At 39.2% G+C, this 18,128-nt stretch overlaps 1 protein-coding gene and 1 long non-coding RNA gene across 4 annotated transcripts in view; one reads left to right on the top strand and one right to left on the bottom strand.

Moving 5' to 3' along the window:
• LOC144241751 (uncharacterized) overlaps positions 1-6,825 on the bottom strand; it is a 131,500-nt gene extending 124,675 nt beyond the window's left edge. Inside the window, exon 1 of the long non-coding RNA XR_013338181.1 lies at positions 6,412-6,825. This is a non-coding gene — a long non-coding RNA (uncharacterized LOC144241751). The remainder of the gene's footprint in view (positions 1-6,411) is intronic.
• Positions 6,826-7,112: 287 nt separating this feature from the next.
• CWC22 (CWC22 spliceosome associated protein) overlaps positions 7,113-18,128 on the top strand; it is a 64,993-nt gene continuing 53,977 nt past the window's right edge. For 2 of the 3 annotated variants that reach the window (XM_077776364.1, XM_077776361.1), the window contains exon 1: positions 7,113-7,140. The gene's annotated coding sequence lies outside the window, so the exon portion shown is untranslated. Of the gene's footprint in view, positions 7,141-7,278; positions 7,303-18,128 lie in introns of those variants that run through there. The other variant, XM_077776363.1, reaches the window with a different exon arrangement.

Below are 18,128 nucleotides of genomic sequence, written 5' to 3'. Positions count from 1 at the left end.
CTGAGGCAACAGAAACAAAACCAAAAATAGACTATTGAGATTAGATCAAAATAATAAATTTCTGTACAGCAAAGAAAACAATCAACAAATCTAAAAAGAGAACTTACTGAATGGGAGAAGATATTTGCAAATAACCTATCCAATAAGGGGTTAGTATCAAAAATGTTTAAAGAATTTATAGGGGCTCCCAGGTGGCTCAGACGGTTAAGCATTTAACTCTTGGTTTTAGCGCAGGTCATGATATGCCTGAGTTCAAGCCCCACATCAGGCTCTGTGCTGACAGTGTGGATTCTCTGTGGGATTCTCAGTGTGGAATCTGACTGTGGGATTCTCTCTCTCCCCACCCTTCTCCCCCTTCCCTTATTACTGCCTCTCTCAAAATAAATAAATAAACTTAAAAAAAAAATAAAGATTACTTTAAAAAAAAATTTATAAAACTCAACACAAAAAATAAATAATCCAATTAAAAAATGGACAGAAGACATGAACAGACATTTCTTCAACTAAGGCATACAGATGATCACTGGATACATGAAAACATACCCAACATCATTCATTATCAGGTAAATACAAATCAAAACTACATGAGATATCACTATGCACCCGTCAGAATGGCTAAAATCAAAACCAAAAGAAACCATAAGTGTTGGTGAGGATGTGGAGAAAAGGGAACCCTCTTGAACTATTGATGGGAATGCAAATTGTGGAAACAGCATGGAGTTCCTGAAAAAATTAAAAATTACCATATGATCCAGTAGTTCTACTACTGGGTATTTACCCAAACAATACAAAAACATTAATTCAAAAAAATATATGCATTCCTATGTTTACTGTAGCATTATTTACAATAGCCAAATTATGGAAGCAGCCCGAGTGTTAATCAATAAATGAATGGACAAAAATATGTACACATATATCATATATGTTACATATAATGGAATATTATTCAACCATTATATATCATATATGTCATATATGTCATATCATATGTCAGCCATAAAAAAGAATGAAATCTTGCCATTTGCAGCAATATGGATGGAACCAGAGAGTATAATGCTATGTGAAATTAAGTCAGTCAAAGACAGACAAATACCACTTGATTTCACTCATATGTGTAATTTAAGAAACAAAACCAATTAAAAAAAGAGAGAGAAACTAAATAACAGCCTATTAACTATAAAGAATAAACTGATGGTTGCCAGAGGGGAGATGGATAGGGATGTTGGTGAAACAAGTAAAGGGGATTAAGAGTACATTTAACATGATGAGCACTGAATAATGTATAGAATTGCTGAATCACTATATTGTACATTTGAAACTACTGTAATATTATATGTAAACTATACTGGAATTAAAATTTAAAAATTAAAAAAACAGACGAGGCTGCCATGGAACTTGGTTCATTAGTAGCAGTGAGGATGATGGGTCCCTGAAGCAATAGAGGCTAAGGCAATACTTAACCCTCAGAAGCTAGAGAGGCACAAGTTATCATAGTACTAGTTGTTGGAGTACCAGCCAAGAGAGAATTATACAGATGGCTAACAGAATATGGTAACACTACAGGCAAAATATATAGGTTGCCAATGAGAGTAATGCTTCATATACATAATTAAAAGAAAGAATAAACAAGCATGAGGTTGGTCAATCCAATAAAAAGTCACAATCTCTTGCCCAGTTCCTGGTTCTGTATTAGTTTTCAAGCCATTGATTTCTCTGGGTCTCAGGAAGAAGCACCCTTAACACCATGTCAGGTATATATCATGGTGATTCCCCTGGACCTTCCCCAAAGGGACCCATCTGCACTTATCTGAATTACTATGTCCTGAGCCAAGGGGAGTACTCACACATTTTGAGGACTATTAGATACCTGGTTACAGTTAACATTAATACCTGAAGAACTGAAGCAGCATCATGGCTATACTATTGAAATGGAATCTCATGCAAGCCAGGTAATAAATGGAGTTATAGCCAAAGTCTGGCTCACAGTGGGTCCATTGGGTTCATAGATCAACTCAGTGGTCATCTTCCTAATCCCAAGTGTATAACTGGAATTGATATACTTCACAGTTGGAGTCATTTCCATATTTTGTCCTTGGCCTGTGGAGTAAGAGCTATCACAGTGGGGAAGGCCAAGTAGACATCTTTGAACCTGCCTCTCCTGGCCTAGAAAGTAAATCTAAAACAATACCACAGTGCCAGAGGGTGGTGATTAACAATACCCTTAAGGACATAAAGGATGCAGGAATTCCCACCACATCTCCATTTAATTTGACAGTTTGGCTGGTGTAGAAACCAGATAAATTAGCAGAATGATTGCAGACTACTGGAAGCTCAGCCAACTAGCAGCCCCAACTGCAGCTGCTATGCCAAGCAAAGTCTCATTGTTAAAGCAGGAGAAAATGGCCTCAAGTACACGGCCACTGATTTGGAGAATGGATTCTTTTTGATCCCCATCAATAAACACAATTAGAAATATCAATATCCAAATGAAATAAACATGCAACAATATGTATTGACACATTACCCCCAGGGCTTTGCTAACTCTCCCTTCTTTCTCATAATACAGTCCAAAGTGATGCATATCATCTGGAAATCCTGTGGAGTATCACACTGATCCATTTTATGAATAATATGCTGATTAAACATGTTCAGCAGGAGGTGGTTAGCAAGCTAGAGGTTTGTGTTCCAGAAAGTAGGGAATCAACCCCAATGAATAAACAGGGATCTGTCCCTTCATTAAGGGGTTTAAATGCCCAGTGTTCTGGAGAGTGCTAGAACATTTCCTTCAAACTAAAAGGCTAACTGCTTCCTCTTGCTTCCTCTACAAGAGAAAAAAAGCACAGTGCCTAGGAGGTTGCTTTGGGTTCTGTAAGCAACATACTTCACACGTAGAAATATTTTTCTGGCCCACATGCCAGGTGACATTAAAAGCTGCCAGCTTTACAACCTGGCAAAAGAGCTCTGCAGCAGGTCTGAGTAGTGATGTAAGGAGCCTTGATACTTCTTACCACAGGATCTGGCACTTTTCATGATGTTAACTGTTGTCAGTTTTGGAAAAAGATGCATATGGAGTTTATAGAAATCTTACACAGTTCAAGCCCTCGGGGTTCTGGAGCAAGGTTGCACATTTTTTAAAAGTTAAGTCTTGGCATGCTACTGGAAAAAAAAAAAAAGAGGGAATGCTTGATCATGGGACACTAAGTGACACAAAATGAAATGTGTCTTGTTGAACCCATTATGTCATAAATTCTGGAGAGCCATCTTAAGATGAAAGTATTATATTTGGGATGAAGCACAAAGAATAGCAGAGGCACAAAAATCCACATGAACAGATAAGTTTAGACCTTCAGTTGCATCAACACCCCTCTCTCAGCTTGTATTGATGGCCATATGGGGTTGGGGTGGTGTACTGATCACCAGCCAAAGAAAGAGAAAAATGGCTGAGTTTAGTTTACCCATGAATTGGCTAAGTATGTGGATGAAACCTGAAATTGGACAGCAGTACACCTCACTCTTGAATAGCTTTGAAGACAGAAGAGCTTCCTAATGGGCAGAGCTTCAGGTGGTATACCTGGTCATCCAGTTTGTATGATAAAGAGAAGTGGCCAGAACTCAGGGCATAAATAGTCTAGGAAATGCCAAAAAGCCTGGCTGACTGGTCAGAGGTCTGATAAGAAAAATACCTTAAGAATTGCAGGGGTGCCTGGGTGGCTCAGTCAGTTGAGTGTCCAACTTCAGCTCAGGTCATGATCTCACGGTTTGTAGGTTCAAGCCCCACATTGGGCTCTGTGCTGACAGCTAGCTCAGAGCCTGGAGCCTGTTTCAGATTCTGTGTCTCCCTGTCTCTCTGACCCTCTCCTGCTCACACTGTCTCTCTCTCTCTCAGAAATAAATAAAACGTTAAAAAATTTTTAGAAAAAAAAGAATTGCAGACAAGGAGGACTTAAAGAATTAGAGGTATGTGGATATGCATAGTGTTGTGGATAAAAAGTGTGAAGACCTTTTTATCACACATGAAATATCCACAAGAAAGCATACATTACAGAAGAAGTATTAAACAAACAAATAAACAAAATTATGCAGCTACTTGATGTTAGCCTATCTTTGTTAGCAGTCACCCCACTGCTGGCACAATGGACACTTGAGTGAAATGGTTATGGTGGCAAAAATGGACATGGAATACAATACGACACAGCATCCAACAAGGGAAATCACTTCACAGTAAAGGTAGTGTAGGAAGGTGCCTGTGACCATGGATTCCACTGGTTGTATCACATGTTGCATTTCCCAGAAGCTGGTGGCCTAAAAGAGCACTTGAATGGTCTAAGGAGGATAAAGTTCAAGCACCTGCTTGAATAAAGTTCAAGACAATACTCTGCAAGGAAGAGGCGCTGTTCCCCAGGGTACAGTAGACTTTGATATGGCTTAGAATCTCCAGTAGGAACAATATATGGGTCCACAAAACAAGGGATTAAAACAGGATTAGCCCCATTTACAATCATCCCCACTGACCCACAGGGAGACATAGTGGTTCCCAGACCTGCAGCTCTGACCTTTTTGGAATTAGAGGTCCTAGTCCCCAAAGGTGTTATATTCTTGATAGAGAACACAGATGAGTCCTGTGTTCTAAGCTTCATCTGAACTAAGCTTCATCTGCTGCATAGGCATTTTGGACTTCTTGAGTTCAGGGATGAGTAGGCAAAAAGAAGAGTTAACATCTTGGTAGGAAAAAACTAACTCTTATCAGCAGGAGAATGTAGGCTTAATGTTATATAATAGGAGCAAGCAAGACTGTGTGACACTCAGGTGATCCACTTGGGAATTTCTTAATACCTTGTCCAATAATGACTATTAAAAGACACATATGGCAACACCTGCATGAGAAAGTGATTAATACTAAGGGTTCAAATTTCTCAGGAACTAGGGTTTTCACACTACCAGTGTAACTACTAATACCAGCAGAATTGGTAGCTGAGAGTGAGGGGAATTTAGAATGAATAGTGGAGGAGAAAGGCAATGGTCCAGCTCTGGTTCAAGACCAACTGCAAAGATGGGGACTATATTTTGTTATACTAACTTCTCTCTACTAAGTTTCTTTTCAGGAAGAGAAGCCACTGGAACCCTAGAGGAATTGTTCTCTGAATGTATATACAGAGTGGATCTAAATGGTGCAAGGGGTGGACTGTGACACAAAAATTCTGTTCAGATAACCCTTCAAGAAAAGGCTCTTGATCTAGCTGCTAGGAGTAGTTAGGTGACACCCTTCAAATGTTAATACTTTCAACTGTATCTCAGGTTTCGAATGTTGGCCACATTTTTCTTGCAGTAGCTCCAGCCAATGACTGAGCAAAACTGTGTTACAAGGGCCTAGCCATTTTATCCCAGTGTGGGACTCTTCATCCCAGCGTGGGACTCTTCATCTTTGCTCTGGAATTACCATGCCCAATCTAGTTTCTTCCCTTTTCCTTTTACTGTTTTACATTTTTTTGTTTATTTTTTTTATTTGTTTATTTATTTATTTATTTATTTATTTTTGAGAGAGAGAGAAAAAGCGCACATGTGGGGGAAGGGCAGAAAGAGAGGGAGAGAATTCAAAGCAAGCTCCACATTGTGATTCTACAAACTGTGAGATCACAACCTGAGTGGACATCAGGAGTCAGAGGCTTAACTGACTGAGCCACCCACACACCTGTTTTACATTCTTAACACAGTTTGCTTCCTGAATTCCAAAATGACAAACCTAGTCTTTTCCAGCTCCATCTAACTACCCTAGCTTCAATTCTAACTTTCCTATTGCTATTGATAATTGTAGAGGTGGTATTTTGCTTTTTTTCAATATGGATACAAATGTTTACCAGATTCATCTCCTATGCTCTGTATTGGTAAAACAAATCTATTCACTTAAATATTTAAAGACACCAAAATGTGCCTTTAACTATAGTAAAACATATTAGATAGGAAAAAAAGATAGATAATACTGTTATGTAGTAAGAATTATCTCACATACATCAAGTCTATCACCTAATTCAATTCTTAAAACTATTCTATGGTATGGGCACTTTTTCCCCCTCTAACAGATCAGAAAATGGGCACACAGTGTTAAGTAACCTGCCCTAGAAAAATCACCCATGAGTATATCAATAGATTAAAAATTTAAACATAAGTAGGCCTTCTACAGTGTCTTTATTTGTAATCACTGTACTTTTCTGCCTCAAAGAAATAGCATGAGTACTCTAAAATCCTAACAGAGAAATGTTTGTATAAACCAGGCCTGGTGTATACAAGCGTTGGGGAATATAAAGATATTGCTTCAGGAAAAGATGGTTTCCCAAACGGTAACAAGTAGTTGAACTTTTTTAGTTTTTGTTACTCTTGAAAAGTAAAGTATAAGAAAACAATTTCACAAATTACCTCTGATCTCTGCACAGTTCGCTATTTCCAAGTTGGCCAGCCAATCTCCTTATCCTCACTATGTCTTGCCAGCTGGTACCTTAAACTCAAATAGAAGCATCATCTTCTCTACAAAATTAGCTTTTCCTCATTACTTCACTTTGTTTGTAGTCCAAAATCCTCCCGTTCTCTCAGGCTTGGAATCTTGAGACTTAGTAGGCGCTTAACGTTTCAAAACATTTTTCCTTATATAGGTTCTTTATAAGTCTGTCTTCTCCTCTTAAAGATTTCCACAGAAAAATGACTACTGAGATCCACTTCTTGCCAACTGCAGAGAAAGAGCTTCAAAGTAAATTTTGACAAATCCTCATCACTGTCAGGTTTCAGAGGCGCCGCCTGGATGTGCGCTCGGGCGCCTACCCAGAAGAACTACAATTCCCGTCGTACATTGCGACCTTCTAAAATTACAACTGCAGCATCATTTCCGCCCTTACCGGCGGTGGATGCTGGACTTTGTAGTTTCAATTAACTTCTCTTTTGTCGGCGTCTTGGAAAGAGGAAATTGTGGCCAGACCAACTGCTCTCAACTTGCTATTAAGTTATGATATTTAAAGTAAATAGGATAACGTTTTAAAGTGAACTTAGCGTCAGGTTTTTCTGTATTTCACGTTCCGCCTTTCTCGCACTGCCGGGGCTGGGGAAGGGGAAGTGACGTGCATCCGGTGTAATGGCGGCGCGGTGGAGCTCCAGGTAATTACCGAACTCCGTAGACTCGCATCAGGCAGCGAACCAGAGTGGGGGTGGTGGGTTGCCAGACCGGGTGGGAATTGAAAGGGGATTAGGAGTGGGTGAGAGTTTGCTGGCACCGCCGTAGGCAGCGCGGAGATGTGTGCGCCGGACCCCGAGACTGAGGTGTGAGTGCCAGTGGTTGCGGAGGAGTCTGAGCGGGTGGGGAAGGGGCCGTGCACTCCGTTCCCGCCTGCGCGAACGGACCTAGCTTCCTGGTGAGGTTTTTGGAGCTGTCTCTACGCGGTGTCTTTGTTGCTGAAATCTAGCGCCAGCGCGTGGGCCTCTTCCCTGTCAGCGCGGATCACTTAGAGCTTCTCAAGTCCTTTAGGCAGCTCAAGGCCCCTTTCTTACTATCTGGGCCCTTTGCCGAGGGAGTGGGATTAATGAACTGTAGTTAATTAGAAAACAGGAAGAGTTCCACTCCTCTGCCTCCCTCCAACGTATATACCTGTGACGGCTTGTTTACATTTTCATTAATCGTTTCTTTTTCATTCATTTGCCCTGTAAATTCTAGATGCTTTCTAGTGTTTAGTCTTGGGGGCTCTTCTCTGTCATCCTTTATCCATCTTCCATAAATTGATCTTCCTCCAATAAGGTGCTAACTCTCCAACTTACATCTCCAGTATGTCCCCTTCTGCGTCGAGTTCCGGATCCTACAATACACTTGTACGTATCGTTACCGTAATAGTTAATTTTACTGAGTCTCACTGCAATAACCGCTTTACCTATTTTCACTTAATCCTCACAACACCTCTTTGAGATAAATAGAGAAGAGAAAAGGTTGAAGAAAGGATATTCTAGATGCAAGGTATAGGTGATTGAAAGCGTCCTCAGAGTTCCCATTACATTTTTAGGTGTCTACAGACTAGCAATAGCAGATAGAAAAACAAGCAAACTTGGCTTTCAGAAAACTAGTTAACCTGCCTCCTCCTTAATCATATTTAAATTGGTTTTAGGATTGCCTGTGAACTTGGGAGTTAGCCTCAATTATCCTTCTACAGAAAAGCGGATTTAGAATTGGCATTAAAAGTGTGACTTTATTCGTAGAAGTGTTGTGACAAGCAACATCTGGAGGAGGAGGAGACCTACTAGTGTGGGTGCTGGGTGATGCCAGAGATTCCAGTCTTGATTCAGCACTTACAGACTCTGTCACTTAGCCAGGTTACCTAGCATCTCTAGTCTCAACTTCCTCATCTGAAAAATGTGGATGATAATATCTAACTTAGTGGGTTGTTTTGAGGATTAAAAAAATATATATACATCCTGTGTACAGTGCCTGGCATACAGCAGTAGCAACTATTGTTACTGGTGTAATACAGTTGATGAATTCTCTGTGCCTCAGTTCTTAGTCTTTGGTTTTCAGTGTTGCTCTTCCACGTTGCCGTACCCATTCCTCTTTCATGGAGCATTTCCCACCCCATTTGACTGGGGTTCTGGTTTGCTGTCCTTCCTGATGATTGTACGTTGCCAGGTGATCAACAGACACTTGTACCTGAGACCATCTAAGAGAGCACACATTTATAGTGGTGGTGCCTTAACTTAAACATTATTTTCTGTTTACTACCCACTTGTATTTAGGCTGAATTTTGTATTACCTGGTATATCCTTAATGTATGGCTGGCCTAAGAAAGAGGGGTTATTGGTAATATAGCTCACTATACTGATGATGCTGTGGGCTTCCTTGTTGCATTGCTCTACCGTTTAAGTTTGAAAATTTTAGCATGGCAAGATGATGAAACAAAGAGGCCTCTGGCACATTAGTTTCAGCATACTTCTGGACGTGCTAAACCTGTAATTAAATATTTTATCTCAGTGTATATATTTCATTTCAGTGCCCACAACAAAGTACAAATTCTCAAAGCATTTTCTTCAAAAATAATACATCAGGAAAGGAAGCAGTGGACTAAAGTGAGCCTTTGCTATTTGTAGCCAAGCTAATAAGTCTTTTCCTAGAGAAAAAATAGCAACAAAAATAGTATAAGCTGTCTTGGCCTGGGAACATTAAGACTCCTGTGATTATAGAACCTAGTGGGAGCAAGAGACTCAGTGGGGATTCATGTTTTTAACCTGACTTTGGGCCTAATTCAAATGGATCCGGATGGACAGAGTTCAGCACTTCCATCTGAACGGTCACCCTGTGAGTCCTTCCCTCAATTATTTTATCAAGACAGTTAATTCTAGACTTGGTGACAGGTGCCTCTGTAGTAAAGTGCTTTGTGTCTAGGGATTACTTCATAAATTTCTCTGTGGAGGCCACAACTTCCAAGTTTTCTTTAAAACTTAGAATATGGTTGGGGTGTTTAGGTGGCTTAGTCGATTAAGCATTCCGCGCTTCATCTCGGCTCAGGTCATGATATGGTTTGTCGGTTGGAGCCCCATGTCAGTCTCTGTGCTGACAGGATGGACACTGCTTGGAATTCTCTCTCCCCCGCTCTCTCTGCCCCTCCTGCGTGCATCTGCTCGCTCTTTCTCAAATAAATAAACTTTTTAAAAAAATCTTAGAACATGGTTTACTAAATAGCTCTTTAATTAATAATCAGAAAGGCCACTTTCAAAGCTGTGCTGTGAGGGTTGACAGAATGTATTCAGCCCATATACTTATTTTGGCAAGCTGAGGAACACATTTTGGGGAAGGAGGAATACAGTGGTAGGAGTGTTCAAAGACATGAAATATACTCAGTGATTGGACATGGTTTCGTAAATTGAAGTAACTGCACCTTAAGCGTCAGGTTTCCTCTTGCAGTGCCTTTAAAGGAACTGGTATTTTTTTCATCTTCCATAAATTGGGAGTTTATTAAGGCATGGGATGAAGACAAGGGATGACGCCTAATAGTGCTGTCTTGATGCAGTAGATGACAAATAGCTCAGGGGTTCGTAGAAGTCATGGTTGATAGGTGAGACAAGTCTGCTGTGCTATTTCTTGATAAAAGTTGTGAAGGTATCATTTTATGGAGTTTCCTCTGGAAAGAAATAGGAATAATCAGGACGCCTGGGTGGCTCAGTCAGTTAAGCGTCTGATTTGATTTGGGCTCAGGTCATGATTTCACAGTTAATGGGATCGAGCCCTGCTTTGGGCTCTGCACTGACAGCACAGAGCCTGCTTGGGATTCTCTCTCTGTCCCCACCCCACTTATGCACATGTATGCACACTCTCTCTCTCTTAAAATAAACATGTTATAAAAAAGAAATGGGAGTGATCATTAGAAGCCCACACACACCCTTTTATGTTAATTTTAGAATTGGAACCTGTGAAGTCCCGGGTTCTCGGTATATAGTAGTGTCCAAGAATCTCAAGAATCTTGTTCTCATGCAAGGTCTTTCATGCTTTACCTTCATAAGTCTCATGTTCCATCTCATTTATGCAATCTTATGTATAAACCCTTTACTAAAACAACTGAGAATCCCCTAAACTCTTCTATGTCTGTCTTTACACATGCTGATCTCATTGCTGTCCCCTTTCCGTATGAAAAGTGACTTTTTCCCCCTTTCCTTCCAGTCCTTCAGGATTCAGCTTGTAGACCCACTTGTTCTGTATGCCCCAAATCCACTTAGTTGCACTTCCTCATTTCCAGAAGTACTGTGTCTGTAACATTGCTACAGTACTTAGACTTTTCTTCTCTGCCTGAAGGTAGCTACTTTCATCTCTCAAACCCGTGTCTTGTGGGCACCATAATTATTGTATCACCTCACTATTCACAGACACTGCCTTTGACCATCTATTTTAATTTGTTTCCTAATAATAGGGGGTAGGAGAAAAAAGCAGAAAAAGACCACAGTAGTACTGTTCTTTCTCTTAACCTTATACTTTCTTATTTTTTCTATAAGGACTTTACTTCTTAACGTAAGTGCCATCATTTTTTTGGTTCTGTTTACCTGTTATTCCTATACAAAGTTTTCTAATTTTTATGACCTCACAAAAGAGACTCTTCTACTAAAATTCAAACTTTAACATTAAATGGAAAAGAAAGCATTCAGTGGGCAATAAAAAAGCACTAAAGCTATTTCTTTTTTTTCTTCTTAAATAGTTTCTTGTCAAGTTGGTTTCCATATAACACCCAATGCTCATCCCCACAAGTGCCCTCCTCCATGCCCATCTCCCCCTTTTCCTCCCCGCCCCCCCCGCCATCAGCCCTCAGTTCTCAGCATTCAAGAGTCTCTCATGGTTTGCCTCCCTCCCTCCCCCCAACTATTTTTCCCCTTCTCCTCCCCCATGGTCCTCTGTTAAGTTCCTTCTAATCCACCTATACGTGAAAACATATGTTATCTGCCCTTCTCTGCCTGACTTATTTCACTCAGCATAACACCCTAAAGGTCCATCCATGTTGCTACACACGGCCAGATTTCATTCTTTCTCATTGCCATGTAGTATTCCATTGTATAGATAAACCACATCTTCTTGATCCATTCGTCCGTTGATGGACACTTAGGCTCTTTCCATGTTTTGGCTATTGTTGAGAGTGCTGCTATGAACATTGGGGTACATGTGCTCCTATGCCTCAGCATTTCTGTATCCCTTGGGTAAATTCCTAGCAGTGCTATTGCTGGGTCATAGGGGGGTCCTATTGTTAGTTTCCTGAGGAACCTCCACACTGTTTTCCAGAGGGGCTGCAACAGTTTATATTCCCAACAACAGTGTAGGACGGTGCCTATTTCTCCACATCCACTCCAGCATCTAGAGTCGCCTGATTTGTTCATTTTAGCCACTCTGACTGGCGTGAGGTGGCATCTCAGTGTGGTTTTGATTTGTATTTTCCTGATGAGGAGGGATGCTGAGCATTGTTTCATGTGTCTGTTGGCCATCTGGATAGCCTCTTTGGGGAAGTGTCTGTTCATGTCTTCTGCCCATTTCTTTACTGGATTATTTGTTTTCAGGTATGGAGTTTGGTGAGTTCCTCATAGATTTTGGATACTAGCCTTTTATCTGATATGTAATTTGCAACTATCCCATTCCATCAGTTGCCTACTAGCTTTATTAATTGTTTCCTTTGCCATGCAGAAGCTTCTTTCTTGATGAGGTCCCAACAGTTCATTTTTGCTCTTGATTCCCTTGCCTTTGGGGATGTGTCAAGTAAGAAATTGCTGCAGTTGACATCAGGGAGGCTGTTGCCTGCTTTCTCCTGTAGGGTTTTGACGGTTACCAAACATTCAGGTCCTTTATCCATTTTGAGTTTATTTTTGGTTATGGTGTGAGAAAATGATCTAGTTTCATTTTGTTGTTGGTGTCCAGTTTTCCCAGCACCATCTGTTAAAGAGGCTGTCTTTTTTCCATTGGATATTCTTTCCCGCTTAGTCAAAAATTAGTTGGCCATGCATATGTGGGTCCAATTCTGAGTTCTCTATTCTATTGCTTTGGTCTGTGTGTCTCTTTTTGTGCCAATACCATACTACCTGGATGATTACAGCTTTGTAGTAGAGACTAAAGTCTGGGACGGTGATGCCTTCCATTTTGGTTTTCTTCTTCAATATTACTTTGACTATTCAGGGTCTTTTGTGGTTCCATACAATTTTTAGGATAGTTCTAGTTTTGAGAAGATTGCTGGTGCAATTTTGATTGGAATTGCCTTGAATGTGTAGATTGCTTTGGGCAGTAATGACATATTAACAGTATATATTCTTCTGATCCATGAGCATGGAATCTTTTGCCATTTCTTTGTGTCTTCTTCAATTTCCTTCATAAGTTTTCATCATAAAAGTCTCTTTTATCTTTGGTTAGGTTTATTCCTAGATATTTTATGGGTTTTTTTGTAATTGTGAAAGGGATGAGTTTCTTGATTTTCTGTTGCTTCATTATTGGTGTATAAAAATGCAGCAGATTTCTGTACATTCATTTTGTACCTTGCAACTTTGCTGAATTCATGCATCAATTCTAGTATGCTTCTGGTGGAGTCTGTTGGGTTTTCTATGTAGAGTGCCATGTTGTCTGCAAAAAGTGAAAGTTTGACTTCTTTGCCAATTCTGGTGCCTTTAATTTTCTTTTGTTGTCTGATGGCTGATGATAGGACTTCCAGCACTGTGTTAAACAACTGTGGTGAGAGTGGACATCCCTGTCGTGTTCCTAATTTCAGGGGGAAAGCTCTCAGTTTTTCCCCGTTGAGGATAATGTTAGCTGAGGACCTCTCATAGATGGTTTTTATGATGTTTAAGTAAGTTCCTTCTATCCCGACTTTGTCGAGGGTCTTTATTAAGAAGGGATGCTGTATTTTGTCAAATGCTTTTTCTGTGTCTATCCACAGGATCCTATGGTTTTTATCTTTCTTTTGTTAATGTGATGTATCACATTGATTGATTTGTGACTATTGAACCAGCCCTGTAACCCAGGAATGAATCCCACTTGATCATGGTAGATAATTCTTTTTATATCCTATTGAATTCGATTTGCAAGTATCTTGTTGAGGATTTTTGCATCTGTATTCATCAAGGATATTGGCTTGTAGTTCCTTTTTTTGCTAGGTCTCTGTCTGGCTTGGGAATCAAAGTGATGCTGGCTTCGTAGAATGAGTCCAGAAGTTTTCCTTCAATTTCTATTTTTTGGAATAGCTTGAGAAGAATGGGTATTAATTCTGCTTTAAATGTCTAGTAGAATTCCCCAGGGAAGCAATCTGGTCAAGGGCTCTTATTTTTGGGGAAATTTTTGATAACTGATTCGATTTCTTCACTAGTTATGGGTCTGTTCAGATTTTCTATATCTTCCCATGTGAATTTTGGTAGTGTGTGTGTGTTTAGGAATTTGTCCATTTCTTCTAAGTTGTCCAGTTTGTTGGCATATAATTTTTCATAATATTCCCTGATTATTGCTTGTATTTTTGAGGGGTTGGTTGTAATAAGTCCATTTGCATTCATGATTTTGTCTGTTTGTGTGCTCTCTCTTTTCTTTTCGAGAAGCCTGGCTAGAGGTTTGTCAATTTTGTTTTTTCAAGAAACCAACACTTGGTTTCATTAATCTTTTCAACTGTTTTTTTCTTTTTTTTTTTTTTTTTGGTTTTTATATTGTTTATTTCTGCCCTGATTTTTATTATTTCTCTTCTACTGAGTTTGGGGTGCTCTTGTTGCTCTTATTCTAGTTCCTTTAGGTGTGCTGTTAGATTTTGTACTTGCGCTTTTTCTAATTTCTTGAAATAGGCCTGGAGTGCAATGTATTTTCCTCTTTGGACTGCCTTTGCTGCATTGCATAGAATTTGGATTGTTGTATTTTCATTTTCATTTGTTTCCATATATTTTTTAATTTCATCTCTAATTGCCTGATTGGCCCATTCGTTCTTTAGTAGGGTGTTCTTTAACCTCCATGTTTTTGGAGGTTTTCCGGACTTCTTCCTGNGTTTTTTTGTAATTGTGAAAGGGATGAGTTTCTTGATTTTCTGTTGCTTCATTATTGGTGTATAAAAATGCAGCAGATTTCTGTACATTCATTTTGTACCTTGCAACTTTGCTGAATTCATGCATCAATTCTAGTATGCTTCTGGTGGAGTCTGTTGGGTTTTCTATGTAGAGTGCCATGTTGTCTGCAAAAAGTGAAAGTTTGACTTCTTTGCCAATTCTGGTGCCTTTAATTTTCTTTTGTTGTCTGATGGCTGATGATAGGACTTCCAGCACTGTGTTAAACAACTGTGGTGAGAGTGGACATCCCTGTCGTGTTCCTAATTTCAGGGGGAAAGCTCTCAGTTTTTCCCCGTTGAGGATAATGTTAGCTGAGGACCTCTCATAGATGGTTTTTATGATGTTTAAGTAAGTTCCTTCTATCCCGACTTTGTCGAGGGTCTTTATTAAGAAGGGATGCTGTATTTTGTCAAATGCTTTTTCTGTGTCTATCCACAGGATCCTATGGTTTTTATCTTTCTTTTGTTAATGTGATGTATCACATTGATTGATTTGTGACTATTGAACCAGCCCTGTAACCCAGGAATGAATCCCACTTGATCATGGTAGATAATTCTTTTTATATCCTATTGAATTCGATTTGCAAGTATCTTGTTGAGGATTTTTGCATCTGTATTCATCAAGGATATTGGCTTGTAGTTCCTTTTTTTGCTAGGTCTCTGTCTGGCTTGGGAATCAAAGTGATGCTGGCTTCGTAGAATGAGTCCAGAAGTTTTCCTTCAATTTCTATTTTTTGGAATAGCTTGAGAAGAATGGGTATTAATTCTGCTTTAAATGTCTAGTAGAATTCCCCAGGGAAGCAATCTGGTCAAGGGCTCTTATTTTTGGGGAAATTTTTGATAACTGATTCGATTTCTTCACTAGTTATGGGTCTGTTCAGATTTTCTATATCTTCCCATGTGAATTTTGGTAGTGTGTGTGTGTTTAGGAATTTGTCCATTTCTTCTAAGTTGTCCAGTTTGTTGGCATATAATTTTTCATAATATTCCCTGATTATTGCTTGTATTTTTGAGGGGTTGGTTGTAATAAGTCCATTTGCATTCATGATTTTGTCTGTTTGTGTGCTCTCTCTTTTCTTTTCGAGAAGCCTGGCTAGAGGTTTGTCAATTTTGTTTTTTCAAGAAACCAACACTTGGTTTCATTAATCTTTTCAACTGTTTTTTTCTTTTTTNTTCAACTGTTTTTTTTTTTTTTTTTTTTTTTTTGGTTTTTATATTGTTTATTTCTGCCCTGATTTTTATTATTTCTCTTCTACTGAGTTTGGGGTGCTCTTGTTGCTCTTATTCTAGTTCCTTTAGGTGTGCTGTTAGATTTTGTACTTGCGCTTTTTCTAATTTCTTGAAATAGGCCTGGAGTGCAATGTATTTTCCTCTTTGGACTGCCTTTGCTGCATTGCATAGAATTTGGATTGTTGTATTTTCATTTTCATTTGTTTCCATATATTTTTTAATTTCATCTCTAATTGCCTGATTGGCCCATTCGTTCTTTAGTAGGGTGTTCTTTAACCTCCATGTTTTTGGAGGTTTTCCGGACTTCTTCCTGTGATTGATATCAGGTTTCATAGCATTTTGATCTGAAAGTATGCATGGTATGATCTCAATTCTTTTATATTTATTGAGGGTTGCTTTATGTCTCAGTATGTAATCGATCTTGGAGAATGTGCCATGTGCACCTGAGAAGAAAGTGAATTCCATGGCCTCAGGATGTAGAGTTCTAAATATATCTGTCAAATCCATCTAGTCCAATGTGTCATTCAAGTGCATTGTCTCTTTAGTGATTTTCTGTCTAGTTGATCTGTCCATTGCTGTAAGTGGAGTTAAAGTCCCCTGCTATTAGCACATTCTTATCCATAAGATTGTTTCTTTTTGTGATTATTTTATGTATTTATGTGCTTCCTTATTCGGTGCGTACACATTTATAATTGTTAGCTCTTCCTGATGGATGGAATTATTATTCCATTATAATAATATTCCATTATTATATAATGCCCTTCTTCATCCCTTATTACTGCCTTTACTTTAAAGTCCAGTTCATCTGATATAAGTATAGCTACTCCAGCTTTCTTTTGTCTTCCAGTAGCATGATAGATATTTCTCCATCCCCTTACTTTAAATCTGAAGGTGTTCTCAGGTCTAAAATGAGTTTCTTATGGACAGCAAATTGATGGATTTTTTTTTAATCCATTCTGCTACCCTATGTCTTTTGATTGGGAGCATTTAACCCATTTACATTCAGTGTTATTATTGAAAAATATGGGTTTAGAGTCATTGTGTCCTTTGTAGGATTTATGCTTGTGGTGGTGTCTCTGGTACCTTGCATTCTTTGCAACATATCCCTCATAGAGTCCCCTTCAGGATTTCTTGTAGGGCTGGTTTAGTGGTGATGAATTTTTTCAATTTTTATTTGGGAAGACTTTAATCTCTCCTTGTATTCTGAATGACAGGCTTACTGGATAGAGGATTCTTGGCTGCATATTTTTTCTGTTCATCACATTGAAGATTCCTGCTATTCCTTTCTGGCCTGCCAAGTTTCAGTAGATAGGTCTGTCACTACTCTAATAGGTTTCCCTTTGTATGTTAGGGCCCTTTTATCCATAGCAACTTTCAGAATTCTCTCTTTGTCCTTTTATTTTGCCAGTTTCACTATGATATGTCATGCAGAAGATCAATTCAAGTTATGTCTGAGGGGGGTTCTCTGTGCCTCTTGGATTTCAGTGTCTGTTTCCTTCCCCAGATTGAGGAAGTTCTCAGCTATAATTTGTTGAAGGACTCCTTCAGCGCCTATCCCTCTCTCTTCTCCTTCTGGAATTCCTATGATATGTGTATTGTTCTGTGATTGTATCACTGAGCTCTCGAACTCTCCTTTCGTTTTCCTGGATCAGTTTATCTCTTTTTCTCAGCTTCCTCTTTTTCTATAGTTGTGTCTTCTAATTCACCTATTCTCTCTGCCTCTTCAATCCATGCATTGGACACCTCCATTTTATTGTGCACCTCATTTATAGCATTTTTTAATTCATCACAACTATTTTTAAGTTCCATAGTGTTTGTAGCAATAGCATCTCTGATGTCTTCCATGCCTTTTTCAAGCCCAGCGATTACTTTTATAACTATTGTTCTAAATTCTTGTTCAGTTATGTTGTTTTGAGCTGTTCTTTAGCTGTAATTTTTTCCTGGATTATTTTTGGGAGGAGAGTTCTTCCATTTTGTCATTTTGGTTAGCTTTCTATCTCTTGTTAGTTTTAGAAGCTTGTTATGCACTCTGTCCCTGCGAGTGCCGCTGTACCAAAGAAGGCTCTTTGACTGTCCAGGGCCTGTCCGTTCAGGAAGTGTTCTTTGAATGGTATCTCTTGGTCTCTCTTGTTGAGACTGTGGTTATTTTATTTCCCTACTCGTAGTGGTATTTGGGACTCTCCACCATGTGTACTTTGGCTTGTTTCTTGAGGTAGCCCTGGAAAAGAAAACAGACAACCACACAGGGAACAAAGGCACACAAACACACTGACAAATCCAACAAACATGCAAACCGAAAGGGAAAAAGAAAAAGGAAAGAAGGAAGGGACCAAAAAAAAAAAAAAA

This window comes from Crocuta crocuta, unplaced genomic scaffold (genome assembly GCF_008692635.1).
Source record: "Crocuta crocuta isolate KB4526 unplaced genomic scaffold, BGI_CrCroc_1.0 scaffold17, whole genome shotgun sequence".
NCBI lineage: Eukaryota > Metazoa > Chordata > Mammalia > Carnivora > Hyaenidae > Crocuta > Crocuta crocuta.
This window is presented reverse-complemented; position numbering and strand designations above follow the sequence as displayed.